The 18,009-nt window shown below is 48.5% G+C and overlaps 1 protein-coding gene across 5 annotated transcripts in view; it reads left to right on the plus strand.

Annotated features, from left to right (window-relative positions):
• Positions 1 to 18,009, plus strand: part of NUDCD3 (NudC domain containing 3) — an 83,754-nt gene that overhangs the window by 664 nt on the left and 65,081 nt on the right. The gene's annotated exons all lie outside the window — the stretch shown is intronic.

Consider the following 18,009-nt stretch of genomic DNA (forward strand, 5'->3'; position numbering starts at 1 on the left):
CACGCCCCAAAACCACTCTTCTCACAAACTTGTTTTGAAGACCATTAGTTCCTTAAAAATGTTAACATGTAATGTGCTTTTTACGGCTCAAAAGCTGGATGCGACAGGGAGACTGTGTTGATGGAGGAGAGTGGCCCGTTCTTTTAATTGCAGCGTTTATTGAGTTTATATTTGAGCATATTTTTGCACATCCCAGGTTACACTTACTGAGTACATAAACTTAACGTGTTCATTCAGTGACGTTGCCTGGGTACCTTGGAATGTGCTAAACAAGTCTTTCTGAATGTACTTTCAGCTGCTTCAGGCTTTGGAGATGCACTGGTAATGTGGACGGTTGAATAATGGTCTCTCTCCTCCTGACACTTCCAGTTAGGATGCTAAACGGTTACGGAGAGTTAAGCAAGGCCAGTCATATGACAGCACGTGGGAAGAAAAGGAATAGCTAATGGTGGTCTGGAAATCAAGGTTTTGTGGGGGAGGTGGGACTTCGATGGGATGGAAAGCAGGTTTCAGCCAAGTGTTGGACCTGTTTGTAGGAAGCTGAGGAGGTGGTGGGGCTGGTGATCTCTCCATAGTTCTCTCGCACTTTTCCGATTTACAAAGGGCTCTCCTGCTGAAGTTGCAGGCTTGTAGGGTATTACTTCCTCTGTGCATGAAGAAAGAAAAGATTAGGTAAATTAGTTCAACCGTTGTGGAAAGCAGTATGGAGGTTCCTCAAAATGCTCAAAATAGAAATACCATTTGACCCAGGAATTCCACTTCTAGGAATTTACCCTAAGAATGCAGCACTCCAGTTTGAAAAAGACAAATGCACCCCTATGTTTATCGCTGCACTATTTACAATAGCCAAGATATGGAAGCAACTTAAATGTCCATCAGTAGATGAATGGATAAAGAAGATGTGGTACATATACACAATGGAATATTACTCAGCTATAAGAAAAAAACAGATCCTACCATTTGCAACAACATGGATGGAGCTAGAGGGTATTATGCTCAGTGAAATAAACCAGGCAGAGAAAGACAAGTACCAAATGAAAGGAAAGGAGCAACACACAGCAGCAATTCACTGGAGAATTCCGCTTTATTAGGGAAAGGTGCTGGGTTATATAGGAAGGGGCATGAGGTGATTGTGGTGTTACTTCTACAGGGCTGGTGGCTATTGGCTAGGTGCTGGGATTGGGAGGGGGGAGAGAGGTGATTGGGCTTCAGGTGGCGCCAGCAGGAACCGAGGACTCGGAAGAGAAGCAGGAGGTTCGCCATCATATGGGTGGGGGCCCTTCATTCTCCCCTTTCTCCTCTATGGGGTTGTGGACGTTGCTTTCTCTCTGGCTGCTTCCTGCAGAACGGGGGCGGAGAAGGGAGTGAGGGCTTGAGGACTGGGAGGAAAGGGTTGATAGGACTCCCCAAAGTAAGGACGAGTAGATGTGGACTTCTTCAGGTTGGAAATCAATGAAGGTTACCTGTAACCATAGGTCGAGGACTTGTTGATTCCAATGGTGCCAGGAGGATACAGGTGCCAGAAGCCAGGTGTCTGCGGCCATTGTTTCCAGGAACAGTTTCCAGTGGAGAGATGGGTCCATCTCAGCGTGTGGTGAGGAGGTCACGTGAGGGTGGGGGATCTTCTGTGGCTAAAAGCTGGTAGTTCCTGAGTAAAAGCTGGTTGAAAGTTTGATTAGAGATTTTGACGACTTGGGATTTGATAAACTTTACTGTACAAGGTAAGAAGAGACAGGCGAGAAGAATGATTATTATAGGGCCTGCAATGGGCCACAGCCAGGTGAGGAAGGGGTTTGTTAGTATTGAAGAGAATGGGTTGGAATTGGAAGCAGAGTGGAGGCTGGAGGCAAGATGGGTGAGTTTGGTAATGTCAGTTTCTACAATGCCGGATTTGTTGATGTAATAGCAGCACTCTTCTCGAAGGAAGACGCAGTTGTCGCCCTTTTTGGCTGTAAGCAGATCTAAGGCCCGCCAGTTTTGAAGGGTGACCTTAGCTAGCGAAGTGACCTGTCTTTGGAGAGAGGCCAGGGAATCAGCAGTGGATGTCAGGGCCCCCTCAAGTTTGGTGTTGAGATCTCTAATTGCCCATAGAGAGTGACCCAAGGCTCCCCCTGAAAATCCTGCCCCAATGGCTGAGGTGGCTAGGGAAATACCGACCATAATGGGAAGGAAAGCAGCCCTTCTTGTGCGTAAGGGCAAAGGAGGTTGAAGCTCAAGGAATTCTGCCATGCCGTAAAGTGTAAGCTGTGGGATTAGGGTGACGAGAATGCAGGGTGTGTTGGAGTTGGGAGGCAGTGAGTTAAAAAGACTGCCATTACACCAAAAGAAGTGTCCTGGCTGCATAAAAGTCTTAGAGCCGGAGGTAGGGGGGTGGATAGAGAGACAGTGATGTGCGCTGGACGGGGGAGGGGTTGGGCCTACACAGTGGTGGATGGTGAGATTATCTGTGTATTCTGGTTCCCATAGGGGTATGTCTGCCAGGGGACGGAAGGGTTGTCCTTCTGCATGGAAGGAGTAGTTGGAAATATTAAGGGGCATGGTGGCCAGCAGTGGGTGCTGTAGTGATGCGCACAAGAAACAATTGGCGGTGTTGAGGGTGTGGTTGAGAAAGATGGTGGTGTCTTGAATGAGCTGTAACCAAGAGTAGGAGCGGGGGTAAGAAGATGAAGAGGCGCCGTCAAGAGTTTGGACAATGACCTTTTCGGAATGTCCAATGTCTGATGCAACTTGAGAGATCTGGGAATGAGAGGGAACATACTCTCGAGAGATATGAAGGGTACCATGGGGGGTCAAGGACCCCCCATAGTAAACTGAGGCTGTGACTCCGGTGGCCCATCGAGAGTTCCAGGAATCTGGGATTGATAAGGAGAATGAGCTGTTGGGATATTTTATGAAACGGTTGGAGGAGTAATACTGTGGGTACCGGGAGTTACCCATGTAGTGAATGATGCAAGACCTGTAGGGACATCCCCCGTAGGTGTCTGGCCATTGCCTGCAATAGGTTTGTTTTTGGTCATAGAGGAAGCAGAGGTAGGGAGAATAAATGTAGCTGCTAGTGAAAACTTGGGTGGAGGGAGGAAAGTGGAAGTATAAAGGCTCGGAGCAGCCTTTCAGAGGGCAGTCTGATATGGCAATGAAGGTAGTAACTTTTGTTTGATGCTGTGTGTAAGTCTGTCTGACTTTGAATCGCCATACAAAGGAGGCTGGGGTGGCGGGGAAGACAATAGGAATGAGGGGAAAAAGCAAGAGAGCAGTAAAGAAGGAAAAAGTCATGATTTGGGTATGGATGGCAAAGGGGGTGAATGGGAGATGTGGAGTTTCAAGGGATCAGAGGGATGAGGCGTGGTAGAGTAGACAGCGTCTTGGGCTATATCTGAAGGACTCTGGATTGTGACTGATGGGTCTTGGGTGTCCAGAGAAGGTGGGTCCTGGGTGTTTGGTTTCAACCTGGAGATATGAATCCAAGGGGTGACGGAGTTATCAGGCAGTAAGAGCTTGGTGGCCGAGGGGGTGCAGAGAATAACTGGGTGTGGGCCTTCCCATTTTGGGGTGAGAGAGGGCCGACCCTCTGGTGGCTTATAAAACACTAGTTGGCCGGGCTGTAAGACAGGAGGATTTTGGGAGGCGGATGGATCAGGAAGAAGCCAATCCTGATATTTCCACAATTTGGTGCGGAGGAGAGAGAGTAGCAGAAGGGCCATATTGGGAGGAATCGGTCCTTTGTGGAAAGGGAGACCTGGGGGTAGAATTGGGCGGCCGTACATGATCTCAAAGGGCGACAAGAAGGAAGGTTTCTTTGGGAGGGCTCAAATGCAGAGTAGAGCTAAGGGAAGTAAGCGAACCCAGTTTAGGTGTAGTTCTAGAGATAGTTTGGTCAGGATGTCTTTTAGAGTCCTATTGGCACTTTCTACTTTTCCTGAAGCTTGTGGTCGATAAGGACAATGTAAATGCCAGGGGAGCGAGAGCGACTTGGAGAGGTTCTGGATAATTTGGGCAGTGAACTCAGGGCTGTTATCTGATTGGAGGGAAGTGGGCATCCCGAACCTAGGAAAGATCTGGGTGAGGAGGATAGAGGTAACTGCGGACGCTCATTTGTTAGTGGTGGGGAAAGCCTCGACCCATCCTGAAAATGTATCTACTAACACGAGTGGGTATCTGGTACGCTGTATGGGGGACATGTTAGTGAAGTCTATTTGCCAATCTGTGGTGGGGACATTACCCCTTGCTTGATGAGCCGGGAAGGGTCTGGCCTTGTGGAGGGTATTAGGGTTAGTGCGTTGGCAAATGGTGCACCTGTGGGTGATTTGGTCAAGTAGGGTTTTGTCTTCAGGAGAGAGAGAAAAAAAGGATTGTAAAAAATGGGTTAAGGATTGGGGGCTAGGATGGAACAGATCATGTAAGAGGCGGAAGAGAGACACTCTGATCTGGAAACAGAGGGTGTCTTGTGATAAAGCTAAAACCGCAGGGGCAGACGGATCGCTGTCTGGTGCTTCTTTTGATAGGGCAATCGACCAGGCTATTCTGTCAGCTTTATTGTTACCTCTTGTAATGGGGGAGTCATCCTTTTGATGTGATTTGCAGTGGACTATGCCCAGTCGGTGTGGGAGTTGTGAAGCCTCTAGAAGTTTAGTAATTAAGGCTGAATTAGTGATGGAATTTCCTTTTGTGGTGAGGAGGCCTCGTTCTTTCCATACTGCCACGTGAGACAAGAGAATGTGGAATACGTATTTGAAGTCAGTGTATAGTGTGAGAGACGTGTCCCGGGCCAGAGTGCAAGCTCTGGTGGCTGCAATGAGTTCGGCCTGTTGATTGGTTGTACCAGGGGGTAGGGCTCGTGCCTCAATGATGTCTTCGAGGGAGACTACTGCATATCCTGCATAGTGGGTGGCCTCATGTTTAAAGGAGGACCCATCAGTAAACCAGATGAGGTCAGAGTGTGAGAGGGCTCCTTCGGAGATCATGGAGTGGCATGGAAGGAAGTTGTGAAGGGCTTCCAGGCAATCATGCGAGGGAGTATGAGGAGAGTAGGGTAGAGGAAGAAGAGTGGCCGGATTCAGGGGCGGGCAGGGGAGGAAAGAAATGTCTGGATTTTGGAGGAAAGAGGACAGTAAGGTCAGGAGTCTGGAGGGAGGGAGAGTCTGTAAACTTTTGTAGGTTAAGAGATCTTTTAGGTGATGTGGGGACAGAATGGTAAGGGGCGCCCTGAATGTTAGTTTATGAGCTTCTTTCTGCAAGAGCTGTCCAGCGGATAATGCCCATAGGCAGGGGGCCCATCCCTGAACTGTGGGGTCTAATTGCTTGGAGAGATAAGCTACTGGGGCAAAGGATGGGCCATAATATTGGCCTAGGACTCCTAGAGCTTGACTGGACCTCTCATGAATGTATAATGAGAAGGGCTTTGACAAATCAGGAAGATGGAGAGCTGGGGCTTCCACAAGGGCTTGACGGAGCTTAATGAAGGAGTGTCGGGATGAGGATGATCATGGTTCTTCAGGGGGGCCCTTGCTGAGGTCGTATAGGGTTCTTGCCAACAGAGAGAAGTTAGGGATCCACGCTCTAAAATACCCAGCCAGGCCTAGAAAGGAAAGGATTTCTGTCTTGGTTTTGGGAACGGGCAGGTCAGAGAGGAGTCGTTTTCTGTCTAAGGTAATGGACTTTCTTTGTTGAGACAGAAGGAATCCAACGTAAGTGACAGAAGGGGAAGAGATTTGAGCTTTGACGGGGGATACCCGGTAACCTCTGGAAGCTAGAAGGTTAAGTAGGGAGGCAGTGTCAAGTTGAGACTGTTCCTACGAGGGACTGCAGAGTAGAAGATCGTCTACGTATTGTAATAAGGTGGACTCGGAGTGATCATGATGAAACTGTTTGAGGTCCTCAGCTAGGACCTGTCCAAAAATATGGGGACTATCTTGGAAGCTTGTGGCAAAACTGTCCAAGTGAGTTGTTCAGAATGTCTTGTGTATGGGTCCGTCCAGGTGAAGGCGAAAAAATCTTGGGAGGAGGGGTCCAGAGGGATAGAAAAAAAACGCGTCCTTGAGATCTAGGACTGAGAAGTGGGATGCCGAGGCAGGGATCTGTGATAAAAGGGTGTATGGATTTGGAACCAAGGGATGGATAGGGACAACGGCCATGTTGATAAGGCAAAGGTCTTGGACATGGCGGAAAGACCCGTTGGTTTTTTTAACAGCTAATATGGGGGTATTAAACGGGGAGTGAGTGGGTCTGAGGTAATTTTTGTTTAAGAGATCTTGAATGATGGGTTGGAGGCCTGTGAGGGCTGAAGTGGTTAGGGGGTATTGGGCCTGACAGATATACTGAGAGGTGTCACGTAATTTGATAGAGGCAGGAGGACATAGAGCCACGGAGGGGCTTGTAATGTCCCAAACTTTGGGATTTACAGGGTGTATGAGGGTGGAACTGGAGCTTTCATTGGGTAGAGGGGTGTCATCGGCTATGAGGGCCATCAGAAAGGGAGTACTGGGGGCTGTGGGAGTGGATATAGTTATGGAAACGTGGAGGAGAGAAAGGATGTCCCATCCTAGTAAAGGGATGGGACACTGGGGCATAACCAGGAAGGAGTGGGAGAAAGGTATGGGATTGTCTTGGATTGTGCATAAAAGGGGGGGGGGCGGTTAATGGGAAAATCTGTTTACCTCCTACCCCGACTATACGAGTAATGGCTGGCGTGGTAGGGCCCCTGTATTCTCACAAGACTGAGAAGGTGGCTCCTGTATCTAGGAGGAAGGAGATGGGGTGACCGTCTACTATTAAAGTAACCCTGGGCTCCTGTTTGTTGATGGAAATGGTCGGGTGAGAAGCCCCCGGGCCCCATCAATCTTCAGCCAGCCCCACTATGGCGGGCTTAGGACGGGGGTTGTTCGTCCAGCCTCCCCTTTGTGTGGTTGGGCAATCAGACCCCCAGTGGCCCTTTTTGTGGCATCTGGGGCATGGGGTGATAGGAGATCTCGGGGAGGGGCACGTCCTTGACCAATGTCCTTCTTTTCCGCACTTGAAACAAGCTCCTGGGGGGGGGGGGGCTTGTTTGTAGAGGGCCGCCTAGGTTGTGGTTTTATCAGCTGGGCCAACATTTGGAAATTGGCCTGATCAGCCTTTTGTTTATGGCATTCTTCCTCCTCCTCCCGGTTATGGAAAACTTTAAAGGCCACTGTTAGGATCTCAGTCTGTGGGGTAGTGGGGCCCTGTTCTAACTTTTTGAGTTTAGCTTTAATGTCGGGGTAGCTTTGAGCTAGGAAGTATGTCATAAGGACATATCTTCCATCACGCGCTTCTGGGTCCAGGCTGGTATACTGTAATAGAGCTTGAGTGAGTCTGTCTAAGAACTCGGAGTTCTGTCTAAGTTACTCCCTCCTTTGAATTATGTCTTGGAGCTTTTGAAAATTGACTACTTTACGAGCTGCCTTTTTCAGACCTGCTATTAAGCAGGAGGCGAAAATATCTCGAGAGCGGAGACCCACGGCGGTGCTATAATCCCAGTGTGGGTCTTGTTCGGGGACAGCGGTGGGGCCAGGGGGATAGGTGGGGTCAGTCCTGTGGGTTTCCGTAGCATGCATTTAGGCGAAGTCCCAAACTCGTCTACGCTCTTCAGGGAGGAGGGTACTGGCCAGGAGCATGAAAATGTCATGATATGTGAGGCTGTAAGACTGGAGGGTCCATTGAAACTCCCTGATATATGTCGTGGGATCAGTGGAAAAGGAACCTAGGTGTTTCTCAAGTTGGGCTAAATCTCCTAAGGAGAAAGGGACGTGAACGCGCACGATGCCTTTGGATCCTGATACCTCCCGGAGGAGGGCGATAATTTTGGGAGGCCCTCGGGACCAAGTCTGAGGGGGACTGAAGGGTTCTGGCTCAGTCTGTGGGGGGGGAAACAGGTGATGGGGGCAAAGACGCGATAATTTTGGGAGGTCCTCGGGACCGAGTCTGAGGGGGCAAAGATGGAGGAGGCTCCTGGGACTTGGGGGACTGAAAGGCTGAGGCTCAATCTGCGGGGGGGTGAGGTGGGGGAGGAGATGGTGGTGGAGGAAGGGGGAGGGGTTGTTGTAGGAGAAGAGTGGGAGGCGGCGGCGACGACGAAAGAGGGTGGAGGGGTTGTAGGAGGGGGGCGGCTGAAGGGGGAAGCCTGTATGGCGGAGGTTCGTCGGCTGGGTCAAAGGTAATCGAAGAGGGACTGGGAGTGTGTGGAGGGGAGGGAGACGGCTTGCAGGCTAGGAGAACTTGGGGCGGAGAACAGGTGGTGCAGAGGCTGGGATTTTGAGCTAGGAGGTGAAAAGCTTCGATATAGGGAATCTCCTTCCATTTTTTCAAGCGCTGGCAGTAGTTTAAGAGATTGCGAGTGATGTTAGTATCAAGAGTTCCCTCTGCGGGCCATTGGTTGTGATTGTCTAGGGGGTATGTCGGCCAATCTTGGGAGCAGTATTTTCAGAGAAGTCTTGGTTTTATATCAGGTGTCAGGGAGAGGGTAGTTAAATGCTTGAGCAGGCATTGAAGAGGTGAACTTTCAGGGAGGGATGAGGAGGCTCCCATGGCTAAAGGACAGAGAAGGAGACAAACAGGGGAAGACGAACGGAGATCCTCAGACTGGGAGCAGACCGCAGGGAGACAAAAGGTGTCCCTGATGATCCTTGGTGGTCTGCAGAAACTCATATACGAGTCGGAATTTCTTAGGAAATGTGGGTCGTCACCCAGAGTTCTCTAAGAAGGCAGAGTGCCGGAGTCATGAGGAACCTAGTACTAGGAATTTTCGGCGGAAGGAATTTTCGGCAGAAGGAATGGAAGGAGGAGGTGGGGAAGGGAGCATTCTCATCCAGAAAGGAGTCACCTCGTTTATGGCTGTTGGAGGAGGGGCCTGAGGGTCCGCCGCAGCCATGAAGGCCTAAGGCGGAGAGAGTTCCCTCCTCGTCCCCAAGCATCAGGGCCTTGCCAGACGATCATGGTCAATGGCGCTGCGATAGCTCGGGGACGAGTGGCCCACTCCTGGGGAAAACTTACCCAAAGGCCAGAGAGGAGTGGTGAGTTTGATGAGCCAGCGCCGGAAAAAGAGGACAAGGGCAAGCTGCTGCTGGTGTTGGGGGAAGATGGGGCCCAGTTGGGGTGTCCCGTCTCCCGGGTTTCGGCACCAATGAAAGGAAAGGAGCGACACACAGCAGCAATTCACCGGAGAATTCCACTTTATTAGGGAAAGGTGCTGGGTTATATAGGAAGGGGCATGGGGTGATTGTGGTGTTACTTCTACGGGGCTGGTGGCTATTGGTTAGGTGCTGGGATTGGGAGGGGAGAGAGAGGTGATTGTGCTTCAGGTGGCTCCAGCGGGAACCGAGGACTCGGAAGAGAAGCAGGAGGTTCGCCATCTTATGGGTGGGGGCCCTTCACCAAATGATTTCACTCATATGTGGAGTATAAGAACAAAGGAAAACTGAAGGAACAAAATAGCAGCAGAATCACAGAACCCAAGAATGGAGTAACAGTTACCAAAGGGAAAGGGACTGGGGAGGATGGCTGGGAAGGAATGGATAAGGTGGGGGGGAAGAAAGGGGCCCTTAAGAGGAGCATGTATAATGTGGGGGGTGGGGCACGGGGAGGGCTGTGCAATAGAGAAGACAAGTAGTGATTTTACAGCATCTTACTACGTTGATGGACAGTGACTGTGAAGGGGCATGTGGGTGGGACTTGGTGAAGGGGTAAGCCTAGTAAACATAATGTCCTTCATGTAATTATAGATTAATGATACCAAAATAAAAAAAAGAAAAGATTAGGGCATTTGAATAACTATCATACGTGGTTTGGTCCAATGAGGGTGGGGGTGGTACTCAGTGTCTGTGCCTAAGGCTAGTCCTCATCCTTCCGGTGCCCAGGTGCCATCCCAGTGATCAGAGAGGTGACAGTTGGTTTACAGCAGGCCCTGTGGAAGTTTAATGCTTTCTTGAACATCCCTGTGAAATAGATAAGTCTCTTTAGATACAGGTGCCAGTGTTGGGTCTGTGCAGTCAACTTCCAAATAACCGGGAGATGCGTGGATGCAAAAGCAAGAGCGTTTATTGGGTAGCCAGCATGCTGGGGTCTCACACTCGCAGGTGGAGACCCCAAAGTACAAGTTCATTCTTCTTTTATACAGAGGAATGGGGTCGTGTGCAGAGCGGGCCGTGCACAGAGTGGGCCGTGTGCAGAAAGGGCCTAGATATGACCTGACCTTTACTGCAATTGGTCTCAACTTGTTTACCAACTATTTGGATTGGTTCCTTCTAGGTGGAGTGATACTCTTGACTGCCGGGTGGGTGAGTTGTCTACTTTCTATTGGCTGGGAGCATCTGGCCAGCTTTGGTAACTGTATTGGTTAAATTTTTGTAACTCTTGTAACTTCTTCTTGATATGACCTGTCTCTTACAAAATGAAGTCACTTATAAAATGGAGTAGTTTATGTCAAGACTCTTTAGTCAGGACTTCTCATTCCCCCCTTGAGTTTTGTTCTATTTCAAATCTTTGAAGTAATGGAATAGGGTCTTCCTTACTCAAGGGCCTGTACTGAGATCTAAGGACCATGAGTTGGATGGTGGAGATCCGTTTCTGTACAGATTTGAGGAGCGCATTGATAAGGCAGGGGCCACATGTAAGAGCCAATATCAGAAGTAAGAGGGGACCTGCTACTGCTGATAATAAAGTTGTTAGCCATGGGGACCAACAGAAAAGGCTTTCATACCAATTTTGGGTGGCTGCCCTATTTTTCTGCCTGTAAGTTCTGATGTAAGGCTTCTTGGACCTGAAACAAAGCTTGTAGGGAGGAAAGAAACTTTTTATCATTTTGTTTAGCTAACAGATTAGCTCACAAATTGAGAAGGATCGGGGGAGGCCTGCCAAACAGGACTTCAAACGGGGTCATGCCCAATCTATAGGGAGTGTTCCTGACCCTGAACAGAACAAAGGGGAGGAGAGTCACCCAGTCACCACTAGTTTTTAGGGCTAATTTGGTAAAAGTCTCCTTGATAGTCCGATTCATTCTTTCTACTTGACCTGAGCTCTGGGGATGATATGCACAATGTAACTTCCAGTTAGCCCCCAATATATGACTTAGCCCTTGTGTTACCTGAGAAATGAAAGCTAGTCCATTGTCTGACCCAATAAAAGCAGGAAGGCCATACCTTGGAATAATGTCTTCCAGGAATTTCTTGGCAATTACTACAGCAGTTTCTCTTTTGGTTGGAAAGGCTTCTACCCATCCAGAAAAGATGTCTACAAATACTAGCAAATACTTGTAACCATATTTTCCTGGTTTGACCTCGGTAAAGTCTACTTCCCAATAGGCTCCAGGTCTTGTACCTCTTTCTCAGACCCCCTTTTTGGCTGTTCCTCCCTTCGTGTTGACCAACTGGCAAACTTTACACCAAGAGACTACCTGATTGACTAATAATCGGAGGCCATGGACCCGGAGATAGGAGCTCCAGAGCAGTTCTGTCATTTTATGTTCTCCCAGGTGTGTGGCCTGATGAATGTGTGAGACTAGTTAGACAGCTAGGAGGGAGGGTAGAATATAGTCCCCTCTTGGGTCTCGGTACCATTGTTCATCTTTATGAGCATAATGTGGTCCCCGCTTCTGGATCTCAGACAGGTCTTTCTGAGTGTACTCTGGTACTTCTGGTAAGGTGGGAGTAATAGCAGTTGGTGGGGGGTTTGGCTGCTACCAGGGCCTTGGGTGCCTCTGCTAGGGCAGCTTCCTCTGTGCCAAGTCTGCTCTATTATTTCCTTGGGCCACTTGCCCTATGCCTTTTTGGTGCCTGGGACAATGTGTGATAGCAATCACCTGGAGAAGCCAAATGGCCTGTAGCAAGTCTAGGATCTCTTGCTTGTTTTTGATATTTCTTCCCTCAGCTGTTAGCAGTCCTCTTTCTTTGTAAATGGCCCCCTGTACGTGGGCTGTGGCAAAGGCATACCTGCTGTCAGTATATATGTTTAGCCGCTTACCTTTTGCCAATTGAAGAGCCTTGGTGAGGGCTATCAGTTCTGCTTTCTGAGTTCCTATCAGTTTGCTGTCAGTTCCTGAGGGTAGGGGGATGCCCATACAACTTCCATCTCTGTAGTCACTGCTGCTCCTGCATATCTTACCCCATCTTTGATGAAGCTGCTTCTGTCCGTGAACCAGGTAGTATCAGGATCCAACAAGGGAACATCTCCCAGATTGGGGCGTGTTCCCTGTAGGTGGCTGAGGATCTCCTCGCGCTCGTGTGAGGGCGAATCTAGATTTGGATTTGGATCCGGTAACAGGGTGGCTGGATTCAATGCTTTGCTAGCAGTAAAGCAGATACGAGGCAGATTAAGGAGCAGAGCTTGATAGTGGGTGACACGTGAATTTGACAGCCATCAGTCGGGAGGGCATTTTAAGACTCCCTCGATGGCATGGGGTGTTGTGACCACAAGAGTCTTACCCAGCGTCAACTTATCTGCATCTTTAACAAGATGTGCAGTGGCGGCTATGATGCGGAAGCATGGTGGTCATCTACTGGCCACTGGGTCTAATTTATTTGATAGATAAGCCACTGGTCTCACCCAGGGGCCCAGCTTCTGGGTGAGAACTCCTTTTGCCACTCCCCTCCGTTCGTCACATACAGGAGGAAGGGCTTGGAGACATCTGGGAGGGCTAGGGCTGGGGCCTGCAGGAGAGCCTCTGATTTTTGACAAGCTTCTTCCATCTCAGGCGTCCATGCAAAGGAAGGTTCCTGTCCTTGGGTGGCCTCATATAAGGGCTTAGCTAGTTCGGCGAAACTAGGAATCCAGAGGTGGCAGAATGCCGCTGTCCGCAAGAACTCTCTGATGGCCCGTCTACAGTCTGGCCTTGGTAGCTGGAAAATAGTCTCTTTTCTGGCCTGGGATAGCCATCAGCGTCCCCCCTTGAGTTTGTATCCCACGGAGGTGACTTCTTCTAAACAGAGTTGAGCTTTTTTAGCAGATCCTCGGTACCCTTGTTTTCCCAGTGTCATAAGTAAATCTTTAGTGGCCGCCTGACATTCTGTTTCTGTCCAGGAAGCTATTAATAAATCATCTACATATTGTAGCAGGCTCACCTCTGGGTTGAAACGCTGGTACTCACTCAGATCTTCATGGAGGGCCTCGTGGAAGATGTTTGGTGAGTTCTTGAATCCCTGAGGCAACCTGGTCCATGTTAGTTGACCATTCAATCCGTCTTCTGGATCTCTCCATTCAAAAGCAAACAGCGGTTGACTCAAGGCGGCTAGTGGTAAGCTGAAGAAAGCATCTTTTAGGTCTAGGACGGTGTATCCGACCCTGTCAGGTGGCAGAGAGCTCAGAAGTGTATAAGGGTTGGGGACTGTGGGGTGCTTGTCCTCAACCTGTTTATTAATTTCTCGCAAGTCCTGTACTGGACGGAAGTCATTTGTCCCTGGTTTCTTAACAGGCAGTAGAGGGGTGTTCCAAGGCGACTGGCATGGGACTAGAATTCCCGCCTGTTGCAGGCGTCAGGTATGAAGGGCAATGCTGACCTTTGCTTCTTGGGGTATTGGGTACTGCTGCACATGGACAGGGGTGGCAGTGGCCTTTAGTTGGACCACTATCGGTGCCCATTGCTTTGCCCATCCGATGCCTCCCGTCTCGGCCCATACTTCTGGGATCTCTTTTAGCCACTTATGGAGGAGCTCATAGTTGTCTTTTTTTTTTCTCGGGTTAGTGTAAAGTCTATTGTTCATCATTAAGTGATAAGAATGCTGACCAGGGCTCCGCTCCGGTTGTTTACGGAAACTGAGTCGCCCTCAGAGTGGATGTGGGCTCCCACCTTGGATAGCAAATCTCTCCCCAGAAGTGGGTAGGGGCACTCAGGGATAAGCATGAATGAGTGGGATACCTGTCCCAATTTTAGGTATATGGATCTTCAGGTAGTCCATGAATATCGGTTAGATCCTGTGGCTCCCCGTACCCAGGACTGTTTGGGAGAAAGGGGCCCTATGGGGTTCCTAAGGATTGAATGTTCTCCAGTGTCAACCATAGAAGTCACTGGCTTCCCCCCCACATTCAGGGTTACCCAAGGCTCGGGGAGGGGGGCTGAACCCTGTCCCCCTCAGTCATCTAAGCCTTCCATCTGGAGGACTGTGGGTTGTTCCCTGGCTTCTCTCTTGGAGCATTCATTTTTCCAGTGGCCTCTCTTTTTGCAGTAGGCACACTGGTCTCTCTGCAGCGGGTTCCGGCCCTTGGGGGAGGCTTTGGGATCTCTAGGGCCCCATTGTTCAGTCAGCCTTTTTTATTCTCAGTTCCGGGCAGGACCTTCCAACAAATTAGCCAACAAAATCTTAGCCAACCCATGGGTCTGTTGCTCTTCTGGGGTATCTCGGTTATTGAACACTTTCTCAGCCACTGCCAAAAGTTTGGCTAGCCTTTTTCCCTCAAAATCTTCTAATCTGTGTAACTTCCACCTGATGTCTGGGGCTGATTGATTGACAAAGGCCAAATTTACCGCGGACTGATTTTCAGCATTTCTGTGTCCAGGGGAGTGTAGGTCCTGTAGGCTTCCAGCAGTCTCTCAAGGAAAGCTCCAGGAGGTTCTGTGGGCTCCTGTTTCACCTGACTTACTTTAGACAAATTGGTGGGACGGCGTGCCGCCGCCCAGAGACCCCCCCATCAGAATCTGGTGGTAGACAGTGAGCCTTTCCTTACCTTCGTCCGTATTGAAGTCCCAGTCGGGCCTACTTGAGGGAAATCTGATGTTTATAATATCTAAACCCGTGGTTGGTCTCCCATCGACCCCTGGGACTAGTTTCTGGGCTTCAGTCAGGACTCTCTCTCTCTCTCTTCAGTAGTGAAGAGAACCTGTAAAAGCTGATGGCAGTCATCCCAGGTGGGCTGGTGGATGAAAAGGACTGAATCCAACAAGTCTATAAATTTACTGGGTTTCTCAGAGAAGGGGGAGGGGTTTGCATTTTCCAATTATACAAGTCACTGGTAGAGAAAGGCCAATCAACTAAGAACTTTGGGCCATCGGGGCCCAGTGGGCCCGCCACCTGCAAAGGTAGGGCCACTGTGGGATGTTCTCAGGAGCTCGTTGGTCTCGAGAGCGATTATGGGGAGGACTAGTTAACATGGGTGGGTCCTCCGGGTCAGGTTCCTCTTCCATAGGTAAGGTTCAGGAGGATTGTGGAGAGGAGCAGGTCCATATGGTGGTGGATGGGGAAAGGATGGATCTTCTGAAGAGGGGTCTGAAGGGGGAAGGACAGAATAAAGAGGTGCGGCTGAAGGAACCGAGGGATTGGAATTTGACTTGCAGGGTGCCTTAGAGGAGCTTGGAGCTTTAGAGGAGGCAGTGGCCACGAGGGTCACCTTTAAAGGCGGAAGAAGGGGAGCCAGTCATTTAGGTCGACTTTCCACTAGAGTCTGCCAAGTGGTGATGTAAGGAACCTGGTTGGGGTGCCCAGAGCATCCATATACAAGGTCCTTGACCCTGAAAATGGTGGGGAGGTCAAACGTGCCCTCCTTAGGCTACCCAACTCCGAACTTAGGCCATTTGTTCATGCAAAAGATAGAAAGCTTACCCTTTTTAACAGCAAGACCAAGATTTTTAGCCTGGGTTTGAAAGTCACTGAAGCGAGATACAAAAATAGACAGAGGAGAAGAGGGAATAGATTGCAACTGGCCCATGCCAAAGAGAAACAAGAAGACAAGACAGACAAATATGAGTATACAAACAGAGAACACAATGTCAGGGCACCTTTTTCCAAAAAGAAACCAGACGAAGAGGGACAGCCTCTCCCGTAAAATGGCTCCATCACGCTCTCCAAAAAGAAATAGAAACCAGGTGTGAGAGGATGCCCTCTCCCGTAAAAGGGTTCCATCAGGGAGCGACCTCCCATCTCCCGCCAGACTGAAAAATAAAGTCCAAAAACAGAAGTGAGCGAGGGACGTCTCTGTGCTCACCAAGGTGCGGGGAAAAATAGTGCGTCCACCTAGTCCCTGGACTGCCAGATCAGGTTCCCGCCAATAAACAGCACAAATACAAGGACACATGGCACATAAACAGGCAATCAAACACTGCAGTCACACTCACACTTATCCGTACATTCCACACGGTCTCCGGTTATGGGAGCACGATCCCAGACGAGCCCCCAAATGTTGGGTCTGTGCAATCAACCTCCAAATAACCCGGAGACGCATGGATGCAAAAGCAAGACCATTTATTGGGTAGCCAGCATGCTGGGGTCTCACACTTGCAGGTGGAGACCCCAAAGTACAAGTTCATTCTTTTTTATACATGGAATGGGGTCATGTGCAGAGCGGGCTGTGCGCAGAATGGGCCTAGATATGACCTGACCTTTACTGCAATTGGTTTCAATTTGTTTACCAACTATTTGGATTGGTTCTTTCTAAGTGGAGTGATACTCTTAACTGCCAGGTGGGCGAGTTGTCTACATTCTATTGGCTGGGAGCATCTGGCCAGCTTTGGTAACTGTGTTGGTTAAATTTTTGTAACTCTTGTAACTTCTTGATGTGACCTGTCTCTTACAAAATGAACTCATAAAATGGAATAGCTTATGTCAAGACTCTTTAGTCAGGACTCCTCACCAGGTTAGGTGATTTGAGCAAAATCATAGAGCTGGAACTTAAAACTTCACTTTTCTGATTCCAGATCTTTCTGTTCTGTCAGTTAACCAGTTTCCTGAAAGGTGGGAACTTTGGTTGAAGGCGATTGCGGCTTGCGCAAAAGATGTTGCTGGGAAGGGAGCGTTGACTGGACCCAGTATGTGCTAATTATGTTAGGCCTTGTACATTCTGGGATGTTATTTAGCCCTGACACCTGGAAGGTTGGTCTTTGCCCATTTTACAGAACTGATAGAGGTGATTCATGTATCTGGTTACACGGTATAATGTTCAGACTTTTTTTTTTTTTTTGAGAGAGCATCTCTCATATTTATTGATCAAATGGTTGTTAACAATAAAATTCAGTAAAGGGGAGTCAATGCTCAATGCACAATTATTAATTCACCCCCAGCCTAATTCTCATCAGTCTCCAATCTTCTGAAGCATAACAAACAAGTTCTTACATGGTGAACAAATTCTTACATAGTGAATAAGTTCTTACATGCTGAACAGTACAAAGGCAGTCATCACAAAAACTTTCGGTTTTGATCACTCATTATGAACTATAAAAAATCAGGTCAAATATGAATATTTGTTTGATTTTTATACTTGATTTATATGTGAATCCCACATTTCTCCCTTTATTCTTATTATTATTTTTTTAAATAAAATGCTGAAGTGGTAGGTAGATGCAAGATAAAGGTAGAAAACATAGTTTAGTGTTGTAAGAGAGCAAATGTAGATGATCAGGTGTGTGCCTGTAGACTATGTGTTAATCCAAGCTAGACAAGGGCAATAAAACATCCACAGATGCAGAAGATTTCTCTCAAAACAGGGGGCGGTGAGGTTCTAAGCCTCACCTCTGCTGATTCCCAATTTCTCACCTGATGGCCCCCCTGTGACTGTGCCTGTCTTAGGTTGTTCCTCCCTTGAGAAATCTTACCCGTCTCTGGCTAACCAGTCATCTTCCGGGGCCATACAGGGAAATGTAAAGTTGGTAAGTGAGAGAGAAGCCATATTGTTTGAAAAGGTTAGCTTTTTACTTCTTTGCAGATTTATGCCCTGTGGCTTCTATGCCCAGCATTTGTCTTGAGGTATTTTTACCACTTGGAGGAATTATGATACTCGGTAAATTCGATATGAGGCATGAATTCTATTTAAGGGTTGTAATTAGGAAGGAAGAAGAAAAGCTATAGAGGTAGCATATGAAAGAAAACATGGGAAGATTGATTATTTCTTTGACATATCTTCTTGTAGAGTAACTTAAGCATGTATAGGTTTTAAACTACTAATTAAATTGCACACACACATTAACATAATAGGAATACAGTTACATAACCAAAGCAAATCTATAATTACCAGCCATCTCCAATGAAGCCAAGAAAACCAGTTAGGCACCCTAAGCATTTGTGGAAATTGGTCTATGAT

This window comes from Manis javanica, chromosome 6, assembly GCF_040802235.1.
Source record: "Manis javanica isolate MJ-LG chromosome 6, MJ_LKY, whole genome shotgun sequence".
Classification (NCBI taxonomy): Eukaryota; Metazoa; Chordata; class Mammalia; order Pholidota; family Manidae; genus Manis; species Manis javanica.